Consider the following 16,887-nt stretch of genomic DNA (forward strand, 5'->3'; position numbering starts at 1 on the left):
GGAATATAGGCTCCACAGAAAGCCTCAGCAAACTCTCTCCAAGAAATCTGAGCATTTGGAGGGAAGGTAGTACGATGGTGCTTCCACCACATTCCCGCCGGTCCTTGCAATTGAAGTGCAGCGTACTCCGTTTTTAGAACCTCAGTCATCCTCAACACACAGAATTTATCTTCCATCGTGTTGATCCATTCCTCCGCATCGAGTGGCTCTGTTGCTTCCTTGAATACTGGCGGCCTGGTGTCCATGAAATCCTTGAAGCTGCTATATTGGTTCACTCCCATGCCACCACCTTGATTGTTACCACATTGAACGTTGTTGGCGATGGTTCGAAGAAGATCCTCCATGTTCTTTTGGGATTGTTCCGTGTTGCGCTGACTCCCGAGCAGCTATGCGACGAACATCTCGGGGGTAAACGGGGTAGGAGGTGGCAAATGTGGTTCATGGGGAGGTTCATTGTTGTTGCCGTGGTTTCCACCACCACCACCACCGGTCCCCGTACCGTTAGCACCAGGCTCAGCGGCCTCATACGTGGTTCGGTGAGTGTTTGTCATCTGCATATTTCAGCAATAAGTATGATTGAGTGAAGCTGTAATAATTGCGAGTGAAGGAAAAATTATGCCGTACTAAATTTACTGGAGAGAATAAATTCATACAATAAAACAGAGGCACAACAATCGCATTCCAATTAAAACAACAACACTTAATCGAATTACTGAAACGGCAAACATCGCGTCCATACAATCACATTGCCAGCATACATACACTGGACTTTTTATGCGTTCAGATATCGCATTCGAAAATCAAGTTCCAACCACATGCCAAGTCTCATACGTTCGAAGCAACATACGATAGATTACATGCCAACAAAAGAAAGGTCATCGCGACAAGACCTAGATACTAGCGCAAAGCAACTAGCCTACTCCTCGGGGCCATCGTCGGGATCGAAGACGTCACCATCGCCCCCAGGTGAAACTGCAGGCTCATCCTCGTTGTCGTTGTCAACGTCCATGCCAGCGGCGTTTGGTGGAGCATATGGGTCAACCCCATTGTAGAGCGCATGAAACTCCTCATGCAAGTAGCCGTTGTATTCCTCTAGCTCATCGACCCTCTGCAGCAGAAGGTTTCTTGCGTTCCATGCTTCATTCCTTTCCTGAACCAACTGTCCAATCATGCGGTCTGCATTGTTGTTGGCTTGAGTCAACGTATGCACTCGCTGCATAGCTCTATCACCTCTCTCAACCGCCTGATCTCGCTGTAAGTTCATATTGGCCAACTACTCCTGCAAGCTAGCTATAGCACGTGCCTGTCTCTTCTTCTGCTTCTTCCCTTTGAGCTTATCCTCACTACGCAAGCCAGTCAAAGTCCAGTAGGTACTCTCGAGACCCTCATATGCTCTGATGGCGGCGAACATAGCACTCATTGCCTGGTTGTCGCTAGCCTATCCCTCAGCTGGACCTCTGACCAATGCACTTCCCTGAGGCTGAACCCAAATGGCATCACGAGGATCATCCCTAGGAAAAGTACCAGCTAGAGCTGCTGCAAGCTCACTAGGAAATCTGCTCATAATGTCCCTGATGACACGGAAGGCTGCTCCCTCTGCACCCTCAGCCGGAGTGCGACCCTCAAACTCCAAATGCCAACCATCCCAATCTGGAGCATCACCGAGAGCAGGAACCATGATCTCCACCACTGCGAGTCCATCCTTTGTTAACTGGCTCTCATTCCAAGAGTACACCGGTTCTTGACCCTTGGGGTACCCCACATCATGGAGCACTCTCCAAAGCAAAGTCGGCATGCCAAACTCGCTCAAGAAGGTGTCCATGGTGCGGTGCTCCCTCAGGGCCAACGGATGTCGAGGTGCTCTTGTGCTCTTCCTCTGGTGGACTTACGGGCGGTCTGCTTCGTGCGGGCCATCTGTAGCAAAAGTTCTTTTATTACTTTGGGGAAACATATTTTTGGTGATATCTCTTTTATCAAAATGAGATAATCAATTTATAAGGGGAGGAATGCATGAGATGAATGAAATGCACAAGTAACATGATGTATGTACGTGCCGTACGTTCTCACAAACTTAGGAATAATAATTTCTAACGACTAATTCGGTGGCATACAACGATCTCTCAATACGTAGCTAATACGTTCTACACGATAGCGTTGTTATGTACCTGCAGAAGATTCATTTCAGCCCAATTCCCAATGAATGCATAAAAGCAGTAAAGTTTTATCTACACGCTCTACACGAATCCCCAGATACGTGTACAACGGTAGTAACTACCCGAACCATCGTCCTATTGACGGCATCGCCTCCACAGACGGAAGACCCATACATGAGATACCTTTGTAAAACATGCGTAGAACATGTAATTACTCTAGCATCATATAAGCATTCACCCTAGATCGGCGGTGTATCCGATCATGCTCTCACAACTCACACTTACCGAGGCGTAGAGGCAAATGATCCATTCATTACCACTCAAACAAGTGGCACTCATACAATAGCACGCCGTATGAGCGACGAAAGAGAATTATGATGCAAGAACCCCAGTCAGTACTTAATTAAGCCACCTAAAGTCCTTAACTGGGCATAAAGGATATGATCACTGGCACCCTTTATAGTTTTAAAATCATGTTTTCCAAATGCCTTTTTGTTTTAAATACACTTGTGAACAGTAACACGCTAAACCATGCTCTGATACCAGCTGTGACAGAACCGACCAATTATACGAAATTAAGTAAGAAAATCATCCACCAAAGCAGACAATTGAGCAAACTTAAGCCCGTATAACTCGGTAGTCCGTGAAATCATGAAGGATTTCAAACCAACTCGTGTCACAGCCATGATCGTAATAAGTTTAGCGGTCACCATCACATATTACATAAAAGTTCGCAATCTCAGATACATCAGAGTTTAAACATAGTTATTACAAACCAGTTTGAATAAAAGTAGCGGAAGTCATTTGTTCAAACCACACACACACTCACGCGGAGTTTAAATATAGTGCCAGCGAATGATCGTCTCCAACAAAAGCATCAGATGAGACATAAGGAATGACCATGCCCATGGTCCTAAGCATCACCCATCGCAGGATAAAGGCAGTTGATACAGTAGCCGTAATACATCTGCCCATCTGCAACAAGTGGGAATAGAACCCTGAGTACGAGAAGGTACTCAGCCAGACTTACCCGACATAACCGAAAATAAATGACACCAAGGATTATGAAGGGCTTTATAGTAGGGTAGCTGACTCATTTGCAAAAAGAAGCATTTTTAGCATTTCAAGAACCTTTCTAAAAGCATTATTGCCAAGTTAATTATTATTAACCTGTCAACTAGATTTGCACCTATACTAGAGTAAACATGTGATTAAGCAGATAATAATAACCAATGATCATTAAACAACTTCCATACTGTCATATTCATTATAACTGTACAAGTGTTCCATAACATTTACTACGATGAAGTAACTCAAGTCAAGTGCTCACTATCCAGGAGCGATGGCGATTCGAATCGATTCCTAACCAGCTGGTGATTTATTCCTTACACAAACCTCACTCACCCGCTAAAGTGAGATATTGATCACCGAGTCAACTTTCCAGGAATCTCGAGTTTGCTAGGAACCACATGTACCCGGGGGCCGACCGACTGCACTTTGGTCTTATCATCCCGCCCCCGTGTCCTACCACACCTGCTCCAGCACAGTGCGTTGCGGGCAATCTACTCGGCCCGAAAAATCTCCCAGCTTCGCGGTTGGAAGGTACTTTATTCGGCCAGCTAAATGTAAGGCATGCGTTCAACATGACTCGAGGCCCAACAACGGTCGGTCCTTAATCGACACAGACGGAAACACTACAGTCCAAAACCCTACAAGTCTCCGTCCGGTCTCAACTTCATTTAACACTTAGTTATACCATGACTTCATAGTCATCCAAGCAGATCCAGGTAACCACCTATAGCTCGTAGGTGACAGGAAATCACCTGACTTCTACCGGTCTAAGCCAGCTAAGCATTGACTCGACTGCGGATACCAGGGTAACAAGGATATAGTATAACAAAGGTAAGCAAGGTATAATGCAGCAATGGTTGCAAACAACTCCTGAACGTAATGCATCAATTTAAAGTAAAGTATTTAATTAAATCATTGCAAACCGGGAGAAAAATGCTCCGGGGCTTGCCTCTCTCGAATGAGCTCGGACGGTGATCGGGGCACTCCGGAAGTTCCTCAACGTCCTCCTCGTCGGCTTCTGGCACTTCCTGCTGCTGCACCTCGAGCTGCTCCTCTGGCTCCTCGGGTATGACGACTGGGTTCTCGGTTTGCGATCCTGTATGATGCAATGCGCGTAAGTGAGTATGCAAACGGTGCATCGAATGAGATGAATACAATGGATATGTTTGAATGCGAGGTAGTCAACATCATCCAAGAAAACATACTATAAGCACATGTCATCTACTGCATTCTCTTCTACTACTAATATGTTAAGTCAACATATTTTATTAAATACTTCAAAGATACACCAAAGCTTTACTAATTTCTTAATCACACTTAAAGCAACATTTACTTAAACCCTAATTAATAATAGGTTTGAATAGCAACATATATTTCTAATGCTCCTAAAAATCTAAGAAAATTACAGTAGCATAATACTACCCTAAACAGACTACCATAAAAATTTCATGACATTTGGATAAGTAAACTATCCTACACAAAAATGACAAGCTATAGCATAAAAATGAGCATGAAATTACTTTGTACTATGAAAAGTGTCAAACAACAGAATTAATATTTTTCCTAGGTTCTTCATAGCCTATAATGACTGTACTAAAATTACCACATGCATGTTTTATACAAAGTTTGCTCTCTAGCAAAAATAACAAAAATCAGCCATTAAAGGCACTTAAACTACACCTCAAAATTTTCCCACAGTACATGCATGAAACATATTTTTCCTAGGAAGTACATGACCTAAGAAGATTAACAAACTTGAAATCATATTTTTCTACAGACTATAGATTTTTCTACATATTTTTCAAGTTATCAGCAATATCCATGATTAAATAAAATCCTACAGAAAAGTATTCCAAAAATGACATGCAATAATTTTTCCAAGTAGATCTGATGATAAGGAACCTAGAAAAATTTGTTTCAACAAATTTGGAGCAATTTTGATCACCCAAACAAGTTTCAACCCATTTTAGATTTCAGATAATAAAGAATAAAAGGGAAATCCAATCACTTAAACAGTACTGGGCCGGCCCAAAAAGATCCGACGGCCCACGACACAGCGCAGCCCAAGCCTGGCTCCCTCTTCGACTCAGCGACTGATGCGCGGGACCCCCGTGTCATAGACACAGAACAGGGGAGACGGCACACGTCGGCGCGGCGATGGTCGAGCTCGCCGACGGTGATCTCCTCGGCGAAACCGACGGCACCGGCGTGCCCTACGTGAAGAACCGCGTCTATTGGTACTCTAACCTTGCTCCCTACTGACCCCTAAGCACCCCAGCCATGGAGCTCGGCGGCTCGGCCATGGCGCACGGCGGTGCGCGGCCACGTTCCGGCCAGACGGGGCCGGCGGGGACGGTGACATCATCACCCGAGCAACAGTGCGCGACGGAGAAGACAAGGTGGGAGCTAGGGATGGAAGAGAGGAGCTGTGCCGTGCTAGCCATGGTGAGCTCCAACTCTGGCGAGTTGTGGTGGCGGCGAAAACTCAATTGGGCCACTACCTTGGGTTCACCGGCTCGACGGTGAGATGGAATAGCTAGGGGAGGTGAAGACGGAGCTGAGCGCTAACTGGAGGTGGTGATTTCACGGTGGTGAGCGTGCTGGGCGACGGCGCTTGCTCGGCGTCGATGGAGGAGCCGGCGCGCTGTTGATGCGAGAGAGCGCTGCGGCGAAGGAAAAGAAAATGGGCGGGCGAGTTGGTCTGGCAGGCGCGCGGGGTGCTCAAGACTCGGCCAGCAGCGTCAGGAAGCCTGTGGTGCGTGGCCAGCTCGAGCAGAAGGCCGGCGACGAGTGTCCCTCCACGCGGCGGTGAGGTTCTGAAACGGTTGGGCACTGTAGCAGCGATTCAAAGAACGAAAGGGCCGACTGACAGCGCCAAAAGATGATGCTCGATCTCCTAATCCGTTGAGTGTTAGCGAAAGAAATCAAAACGAAAGTTGTGTACCTACATGCCAGCTACAAAACTCATTTAAAGATCACTGTCTAATTCGCAAAGGACAGAGAGTAAAATCGTGTCAAAGTCGTGTTCAAGAAACTGAAAACTGGAATTTAAACTTAGAAATTTCTAAGTGTTGAAACCAACCCAAATTCTGACTTGTGGGACCATTTTGAGCATGTTGTGCACATTTTCATGACTTGGTCACAAAATACTTTTTGTTCCTCATATAATTTGCTACAACTTTGCTTTAGGTTGCTTAGACATGCAAACATTCTAAGTGGTACTTTTTAAACAGTCAAACCAAAAAGTCCTAGGGTCAAAACAAGTCAAACCATGATTTGAAATCTTAATTGGGCAAAATGATCAACATGAACATTGTTCCTAATGACTTTCTAAGCATAGCTAAGATGTTTAACAATATATTTAGCTATACCATAGATTGGTCATACAAAAATCAAGCACTAAAGGTACTGAAATGATGAAAACACTTGAAATGATACTCTTGTTTCATAATCATGTTTCACATGTTTCAAGTGATATATGCTTATGAATGGATGAATGATGCTCATGATCAGGAAATGCAAGTGCAATTAGGTAAGACTAACACCAGGGGTGTTACACCCCCACGACCTCCCAGACCTATTGGCCTACTTGACCGAGCCTATCATCGGAGCTAAGCACGGTGGCGGCATTCATGGCGGCACGGTGGAGCCAGACAACGGCGCTATGCCGACGGTGGCCACGGCGACGCAAGTTCAAGCTCGGACGAGCATCTACTACCCAAGACGAACTCAACGCATAAGCTAACGCATGGAAAGGTGGACGGTGGCGCCCTAGCCACAGTGACGGCCTCGGCGGTGATGCTCCGGCGAGCTTAAGCGTGGCGCGGAGGCTTACCAAGCGTGGTCAGCGAGCACGGGCAGATGCGGTGAGTCAAGAAGGTGATGGTGGAGTAGTTGTGGTGGTGGAGAAGTGGCGAGGGCAAGCTGGTGCCGGCAATGGCGACGGTGGCGAGCGTTCGGTGCTGTGGCTGCTGCTGCGGACGAGCGCTATGGCGACGGAGGGGCAGAAAAACGAAATGGCAGCGCGGGATAGCTCGGGCGGGCACTGAGGGTGATAAAGGCCGGCTCTGGCCTGGCTTGGTCGCACGGGATAGGGCGCCGACGACGCGCGGCCAGCCGCTGGCTCCACGCGGTGCGCGAGCTCTGCCCCGATTCAGTTCGTCAGTCGTGCGACGCTAAGCCTGACAGGGGGATTTGGTGGCGTTAGTTCTCTTAAACCGTGAAGTATCAGTGCATACTATCTAAACAAAAATTGTAGCTCTAAGTACCAGCTACATTTTCTCTTCAAGAATCATGTGCTAACTCGCAACCAAAACTAAGTTAAATCATCCCCAAAGTCAGCTCGTCAGACTGTCTAAAATCCAGACTTAGAAATTTTTTTCTAAGTGCAGAAATCAGTGCATTAGTGATTTTTTTTAGCTCCAAAAGACTAAGCTATGCACCTTATCATCACATGACCCAAAAATAAAAGTTGTTCCCCATATCAAATACTACAACTTTGCTTTAGTGACCACCTACATACAAGGTCTCTAGCACATAGTTCAAACTTGGTCAAACATGCTACATTCAAAGGATGACTTGTACTTGAACTGTGACCTAGTGACCTATTTACCCCTAACCATGAATATCAAAGTTGTTCATAATGATACTCTAAACATGTTTAAGCTATTTGCAAGGTCACACAATCATTTCATGCATTGGTCACACATAGGGCTATCTAGGTCAACACATATAACATCACTTGAGTGCTTGATCATGAAAGGTGACCTTCATGAACAATGTTCCATTTGCTAACCTAAGTGTTGCTAATATGTTTTTGTGCCTCATATCAACCAATTACATGTATACACTCATGATCATATGCATATATATTAGGAAACATGAAATAACAAGCAATGTTGCATATGTTTCAATCAAATGTTTCAAGTGTAAATGCTTATATATGAATGCTTGATGTTCATGCTCATGCTATGCAAGTCAATTTATGCAAGGCTAACACCTAGGGTATTACAATAGGTACCGTGAAAGATTGGGCAAATATTGGACATCGTAGGCGTGTCCATATCAAGTGGTATCGGCTTCTGGGTTCCTCACGGTGCATTTGAATTTTTTTTCAATGGCTGATTTGAAATTGCTCAAGAAAGTTGAATTGTTGCCAAAACTATCCCTAGCATCCCTTTCCAAGGAGTACTATGCTTGGGAAGAAGATATGGAAGATTTATTTTGGGGTCGTGGACTCGAATCGGGCGACAAGATGTATTATGCTGAAAAGACATTTGCTAAAGATGTTTTGAATTGGTGGCTTGCCTAGAACACAAATTTCCCTTGTTGGACATGGAGAGCTATGAAGGTTGTGCTACGACGCCTATTTGTTTCTCCACTTGAGTCAAGGAAGAAGGTAGCTGTTGCTCATGGCCAAAATCTCCACGTCACTAAGGAAAATGTGCGTTCATCATGTGGTGATACTATCGTTGGAGATAAGTATGTCCCTGCTTCTAAACGGCAAGCTGGTAATTTTAATTCTTATGAGAAGAAGTTGGGTTCTGGTGTTACTTATGGCAAGTCTGTGCATGGTGAAATTTTTTCTTCTCCTAAATTGATGCAAGCTACTGGACAAAGTAATTATGGTGAAAAGTTATCTGCTTGTGCTCGCAGTTCGCTTGGTCTCAAGAAAAAGTGTGTGGCAGCAAAAGAAATTCAGTATGGCAGCAAAAGAAATTCAGTATGTTGATAATCGGAAGTGTGTGGTGCCTGTTAAAAAGTTGGAGGTCATTAGTTCTTCTGTATTTTCTTGTGCTAAGCCGCCAGAGAGGAAATATGCTAGTTCTATTGCTGAAATTTCTTTCCATCCTCTAGAAAACAGCAAGGAGGTTGCTGTAGCAGAAAAAGGGATGAAAGAAAAATCTACAGGGCCATTGATTGATATTGTTGATGATGCAACAAATGGGTTATCTATATTGGCTCGAGAAGTAGAAAGTGATGGCACTGTTGTTAATGTCAAATGGCAGCGGTCCAATATATTTCAATCCAAATGCAAGATTCAAGATAAGGTATGCAAGCTAATTATTAATGGTGGTAGTTTCACAAATGCTATTAGTTCAGAAGTTATGCATGCTTTTATCTTTATCTACGCCGAGGCTTCTAGTGCCGCGTTATATGCAGTGGATGAATCAAAGTGGTATGCTGAAAATTCCTCATAAGGTGCGAGTAAAATTTTCAATTGGAAATTATGTGGATATAGAAGACTGTGATGTTGCACCGATGAATGCGTGCCATTTGTTGTTGGGTCGACCATGGCAGTTTGATCTTAATGCTACTCATGGTGGTCGTTCCAATAATTATTCGTTTGTGCACAAGTTCATCATGTGCTCAAGCCGATGTCAGATAGTGCTATCAAGACAGAGGTGTGTGCTAATGTGAAAGTCAAGAAAAATGCTGCTGACTATACCCCAAAGCCGAGGACGGCTTTGCTTCAAGAGGGAGAGAATGATGTGGAAATTCCTATTCTAAATACTGCTCCTAGTGAGTCTATAATTAGCTACAAGGAGCCAATTGAATGGCCAATCCAATTTAGTTCCATCAATAATATTTTTGGGAATTCTTCTATGATGATTAATTCTTTGGACAAGACGAAAGATGGAAATATAATAGTTACAAACATGGAGAAGCCAGTTGAGATTATGCCAAAGCCGAGGACGGCTTTGTTTCAAGGTACAGAGGATGATGAGACCATGGCTCCTCAATTTATTAGTGCTGGAGATGATCCATATTATTTAACCATGAAATTTGGTGCATTATCCTTTGATGTGAAGGGAAGATATATGAAGAAAAATATGCCCAGCAAGTACATGTTTATTGGTGCTAATTTACGTGAGGAAGTCAAGAAGTATGCTGCTACTTTGATGGGTAAGCATGTTGAGGCACTTTCAGATTATGGCTAGATTAAGTAACGTGACTACAAGCTGCTGGATTATTTATTATTTTATTTAAGTACTTAGTCCGGCCAGATTGTTTTATCATAGTCATAGCCTGGTTGATTACGGTCAGGTCTCCTAGTGTGTCCAGACGGGCCTGGTTGATTACGGTCTCAGTGGTAGGTTGGTGGGTGGCCTGCGAGCCATATATCCCAGGGCCGTGGCTCCTGTAAAGTTTAGACTTGTTTTATCGTGTGTTTCCCTTTCGAGCTGTCCCTCCAAAAACCCTAGGCGGTGATATATTCCACCTATTATTGAGAACTGAAGCTGATCCTTGCAAGGATTTGTGTAGAGTGCGTGATTGAGTTGCTACGGCTCGGGTGTGTCACTTGGAATTCTCGGAGTTCCCTCTCTTTTGATCGTGTTCCTCGGAAGCACGGGTAGAAGATTTATCTAGGGTTTGGATTGCATCTAATATAAGCCGATCCCTCTATCTATCATTTGGTCTTTGATTTCTGGTCACTGTCGAGAGGAATTATTGCTGCTATTTTATTGGTGTTATACAGTTGTTGGTTTGAGAGATCAAATTATTTTATTCTGGCACTAGTCCATTGTTTCTATTGCTGGATACGTGAGATTGATGTGAGTTGTCTACCAGGGCTGCTGCAGCTATACTATTTTATATTGGCCAATTAAGTTAATCTCAATAGCGCGCGTGGTGTCATAAGTGGTCGATAGTATATTGACGGCTCTGAATATTCTGTTTGCTTCTTGCAGAATCTCTTTATTGCTACTCACGTTTAGCTTCAGAAGGGATTTTAATTGCTGGATAATATTTATATATCTGAAATTAGATTGTTTGACTATTTGAAAGAGGTTCAAATTTATAATGTGGAAATTCCTATTCTAAATACTACTCCTAGTGAGTCTGTAATTAGCTACAAGGAGCCAATTGAATGGCCAATCCAATTTGGTTCCATCAATAATATTTTTGGGAATTCTTCTGTGATGATTAATTCTTTGGACAGCAAGAAAGATGGAAATATTATAGTTACAAATATGGAGAAGCCGGTTGAGATTATGCCAATGCCGACGACGGCTTTGTTTCGAAGTGGAGAGGATGATGAGCCCATGACTCACTCGGAGTAGTATTTAGAATAGGAATTTCCACATCAGAGAGAAATTCAAGGTCTCGAGGTGATGAATCTACATCATATGTCGTACCCAACGATGCAACTGTCAATATTCTTTCAGCGATTCAGCATAAGGACTACACTTTGGCTCTAGCGTTCGAGAAAAGTCATTGAGGGAAGAAGACAATGGAAGAATCTAGATAGAATATCATGTATTTTTTATTTCAGATTTTTTCATGTGTAATTTTTGGGATGTATTGTGCCAAGATTTAATATAAATCTCCTTCCCTTCGCAAAATGTATTATATAAACATATATAAGAAAAAAATCTATCACAATAGAAATGTGTGGAACGTAATGTGTTATTTCCCACTCCTATGTTTATTCAACTACTGGAGCAACAAAAATTAACAGAAAGGTCGAATATATAGTGAACGAACAAATTTTAGGTTTCATCGACCTTAAGAATCAAAACGTGATCATATGGAAGATTGGTAGCGCTAGTCTAAAAATATTTAGTTCGGTAATTCAAACAGATTATATATGAACCTCCATATGGAAAATAATCTTTCATCATACAGATTGACATAGGCTTCTTGATTGCATACCGAAATAGTATTGGAACTTATAGAGAAATAGGCCATTTCATTATGTTGTTTGTTCTTTTTTCCTTCAAGATGTTTATAATTTCTACCTGTTACAGAACATTTTACATGATTGGAGCGAAAATTGTGTCAAGATACTTCAACGTGATACTTCAACGTTGCAAGCAAGCCATTCCTTCTAGAACTGCAGGAGGAAAGGTGATAATCATAGAGATGGTGAGAGGATCATCACAGGGAGATAGCAAAATCAACGAGATGGAAGTCATACAGAACATGTTCATGTTGAGTATCAACGGGGTGGAACGAGACATAAATGGATGGAAAAAGATCTTTTTCTGATGCTGGATTCAGTGACGATTACAAAATCATGCTAGTATTGGGCCCCTTTTCAGTAATCGAGATCTACCCATGAATAATGGTTGAATTAAGGTATTACTACTATATATACAAGCCAGTACGTTGAGTTATCATGTCTTGTAAATTAGCAGCAGGCTATGGATGCCTCTGTTCTCCTTTCTGCTCTTGGGCTCTAAATAAATATGATATATATGTAATATGTGTCGCCCATTAAGCATATAGCTCGTCGTTGTTCCTGGCTTGCTGGTTTGTAAATTTATTTTATTGAATATAAATAATATATCATGTTATAATTGTTGTGTGAAACATGTCGCTAATGGTTGGAATATTTTCTTCCATCCACTACACCATACACTATAGGAAACTAGAATTACCTTGAGTGCTAGGAATTTCCTTGAGGATCAAAATCAAACCGCCAAGGAATATATAGCTTCCTTGGTGGTGCTAGTGAACTCTCAAGGAAACATATATTCTTTGGAGGTTGTCCAAAGAATATGGGTGTTTCCTTGGTGGTTTCCAATCACCTCCAAGGAAACAATATATTTCGTTGAGTGTAATTGTAAACAGTCAAGGAAACTACTATTTCCTTAAGTGTTGTTCTTAACCGCCAAGAAAAATACCTATTTTCTTGGGTGTTATTCTAAACCGTCAAGTAAATTATCATTTCCTTGGGGGTTATTGAATTTTCTTGGAGGTTGGTAGCCAAGGAAATGCTTATAAGTATTTTGGTGACTCTGACAAAAAAACAATAATATCTTAATGGTGTTCGAAAATCCTAAAATTTGGCATGAGATCATAATATGGTTGTACTATCTTGGCATAAAATTTTCAAATCATGTTAACAAAGTTGGACCATACATTATTCACAAATGGATATATCTCTCACACAGTTACATAACTATATGAGAGATGTATCCATGTGTGAACAATGTATAGTGACACTTTATTGAAATGATTAAAAAAATTTATGGGAATCTTATACACCCAAAATATGTTGCCATGCAAGTTTTTAGAATTTCCTAACAAAGTTCAGATATTCTTATAATTATTTTATGGTAATTTGGAGATAGAACCATAAACTATACCTAACAAACAAATGATTGTTCGGTCTAAATCCAACATATGAGCTAGAGTAACACATATGAGCCAAAAGTATTTGTTTTATGATTTTTTTTTATCTTATCAGAGGTACTGACAGTTCAATTTGGAATAACTTTAGGTAAGCACACATAAATTCATTTAAATTGTAGAAAATAACAAATATGTTCAAAAAAATTTGAAACTTCTACATAACAACATACATATAGATTTTTGTGTGCAAAAAAGTTTCGTGTTATAAAAGTTACTTTTTTATAATTTGCTTTACAAGGTGCTTGAAAATAGAAATTAAAAAGAAAAACATTAAAGGAGCGATGCGATTTTGGATTTGGCCCATCACTGATTTTGCCCGTGATAGCCCACGTCAGGGCATGTCTCATTCTTGACCGTTGGATTGACCTTGGATGGCTGAGATACGTGGAACCCGGGATGAAACCCTACCTGCTCCCATCTCACACTCCAAAATCTCGATCGGTTCCTCCCTCCCCCGCTCTCTCTTGCCTCTCGATCTCTCCCTCCCTCGGTCCCGGCTCTCTCGGACTCTTCCTCTTCTGGATCTGTGAGGAGGAGCGGCCCACTCTCCCTCTGCCGGATCTGTGAGGAGGAGCAGAAGGGTGAGTGGCGGCAGCAACGCACAGTGGAGGAGGGCGGTGGAGAGGGCGAGGCAGCAGGGTGCGCTCGTAGCGGATCTCGCGCATCTTCTCCCTCACCCCCCGCTGCAGTGGACGAGGGGCGGCAGCGCACGGTGGAGGGCGGAGGCGGACCCCCTTGCCAAACCCTCTCTCAGCCCGTACTTCTCCCAATCCTCTGGTGTGGAATGCGACAACGGAGGCGGTGCTGGATGCGGCACTAGCGCGGGCGGTGGCGCTGGATACGGCACCATGGACAGTACGAGGTATTGATTGCTTGGCTTCCTTGTAAGATGAAGTTGATTGTATTTTTGTAGATGTATGTCCACATAAGGTTATTCTGGACAAACAATAAGTAGTCTGGCGTCAGCCTGCCACTTGAAATATTGAAGATCAAATGTATAGACTTTTTACCATTGCCATTGCTAATTTATTGCTTCTTTGCAAGCTGAAGAATAATAACATCTATAATTACTACTCTCTACAAGTGGCCTAGAGATGAATTTCTTATTTTCTTATGAGAAACAGGTTTGACACTATCGTCTAAAATGCTGGATAGTAGTTGTATAGCCTACCTGCTGATATTGGCTTTCAGTGATTAAAAAAAAAAGTTCTTCTAGGTACACTTCAATTGTTTCCTGGAGCATTAGAAAGGAGCTACATGACCAGGGTTCTTCTAATTGAGATGATAGTGCCATAATTGAATGTCTTTAGTTGTTCCATTAATTTAGCACATTGAATTTTCGTCATGGGACCTTATCTATCAGCTAATCCCGCTGATCATTAGGTTTGAAATTTTCTCCTGATATTGTTCTGATGGGTTAATAGTTTTCCCACTGTGGGGCAATAGTTAACATACATCAACTTCTGTCACGACAGGAGTGCATTGGCCACTCTTTTGTACATGTGCGCTCACCATCTACCGAGCGTTTGGCAATAAAGCTGCTGCAATTTTTGGTGAACTGGATATCTGGGTGAACACGAGGATGACTACTTCCTGTGTACTACTCTTTTGGTATTATGAACTGTTTTAGTACTCTGGATGGGAATTTGAGTGTTCCAAATTACCGGCAAAAACGATACTGTAATGAATTCATATCTTGGCATGTCATCTGTATGGATAGACAAATCATATAGTCCATACGGGCCATATGATTAGTGTTATTAATACGGTCTATTTATATGAGTTTCCCCCCATATGTGCTATTGTTGTTTTACAAATTTGACATGTGAGCTATTTCCTATATTATGAACCGCTTTATTCTTTGGATGGATTTGTACCAGAATTTTATACTGTTGAGAGGTAATAATGAATTCTGGTATTGGTGTATAATCTGTGTGGATTGACATAAGCAATATATGGTCTACAAAGACCATACATTCAGTGTTATTATCAGTAATATATATCTACATGAGTTCCTTCATATGTATTTTATATTATTGCTTATTTTGAGTTATCTATGCGTAAATTATTGAAGGAGATTGTTCATGATACATTTGGATTTGTCAGGTGCTGTATTTGTGGTTTCCTTACGCATTTTGTAGTCAATTTATCTATTCCCATTCTGTAGACTTTTCAGAAATTCTTAAGGACAACCACCCCTAACTCTGTGTCATAATAAAGTCTACAAATGACATTAGCTAATATGCATGAACTCAGTTCAATTTTATATGCCATTGCTGCAAACTAGAAGTAGTGACTAGACTCACTGAAAAAAATTCTTATTTAAGATCCATATAGACCTCAGCAATTGTTTCATTTGCTCTATTTTCTCATGCAGGTATGCAGGCACCAAATCTCTGACTTGGGAGAAAAGATAGTTGTGGAGGGTTTGACACAGAAGCTGATGGGCTTTATTCTACGTGCGGGGAACACCATGACTGCTTAGCCAAGGTAAGCGCTTGTTGGTTATGTTCTTTGGCATGTTTTTGTCTTTGTGAGGAAGTAAAATTCCTGAAGTTAAGGATCCTTTCTTGCTAATTGAGTATAGCAGTTACAAAATTGGGGCCTGAATCTCATTGAATCTTGCAAGTATTAAGACCTAGACTACTATATATTGATAGTTTTTTTTTGCTGAACCATATCCATGTTGGAAGCCTTGCTTACAATCATGCTTACTAAATAATGAGGACACACACCTTTGTTGATTATGGCTTACAAACAATATAAGCACAAGTTCAGGTTAATCAAGAACTTGTGGTTACTTTGAAATAAATACTAGGAGACACAAGTTATTAGCTTAGTCACAAGTCCCCTATTTGTTTGTGTGAAATCAATACAAGGACATACGTACAAGTTCTAGGAACAAGTTCCTTCCTGTCAACTTCCAAAGCCATGCGAGAACTGATTAACATAACAAACCACTACCTTATATGTGTGTTGTACCTTCAACTTTATCTTTTGTACATCTCAAGGGGCCAAAACGATTAGCTACTAACTTTATAAGTTGTGTATGGACATTTGTAGGGCACTGGTTCATCATGTGCTACCTCACAATCTGAAGGTGGAGAACGACGCTGCTAATATTAGAACTGGTACAAGAATTGATAATATGCCTATAACTTTAGAGATCATGAGTGACTTAGTGTTATGATGGCTGGGTTTCATGCATGATGAGTGGACTTGTAATATTCTTGGTTGATATGTCACAATCAATATCATGGTTGGTTGGAATATATGGTCATGTGCCAGCAACTAGAATCATGAAAATTGTTGATTATGCCTAGCATTTTTTTTTGTTGGCAGTAAACATTTACTTGAGGGCCAGCCTCCAAGGATCACAATTACCTTGGAGGCTGATGGCAGCCAAGGAATCACAATTTCCTTGGAGGTTAAGGGCAGCCAAGGAAACAACTATTACCTTTGCGGTCTAGATAATTTACTTGGGGGTTGTTGGCCCTCGAGGGAATTAATTTACTTGGCGGCT

The 16,887-nt window shown here is 41.9% G+C and overlaps 1 long non-coding RNA gene across 1 annotated transcript; it reads left to right on the forward strand.

Moving 5' to 3' along the window:
* The first annotated feature begins 13,799 nt into the window (after nt 1-13,799).
* LOC136493405 (uncharacterized) lies at nt 13,800-16,686 on the forward strand. The gene is made up of 3 exons (XR_010768354.1): nt 13,800-14,226; nt 15,742-15,854; nt 16,428-16,686. It is a non-coding gene; the product is annotated as an uncharacterized lncRNA (long non-coding RNA).
* Nucleotides 16,687-16,887: the final 201 nt, after the last annotated feature.

The sequence above is a fragment of the Miscanthus floridulus genome, chromosome 11 (genome assembly GCF_019320115.1).
Source record: "Miscanthus floridulus cultivar M001 chromosome 11, ASM1932011v1, whole genome shotgun sequence".
NCBI classification, from domain to species: domain Eukaryota; kingdom Viridiplantae; phylum Streptophyta; class Magnoliopsida; order Poales; family Poaceae; genus Miscanthus; species Miscanthus floridulus.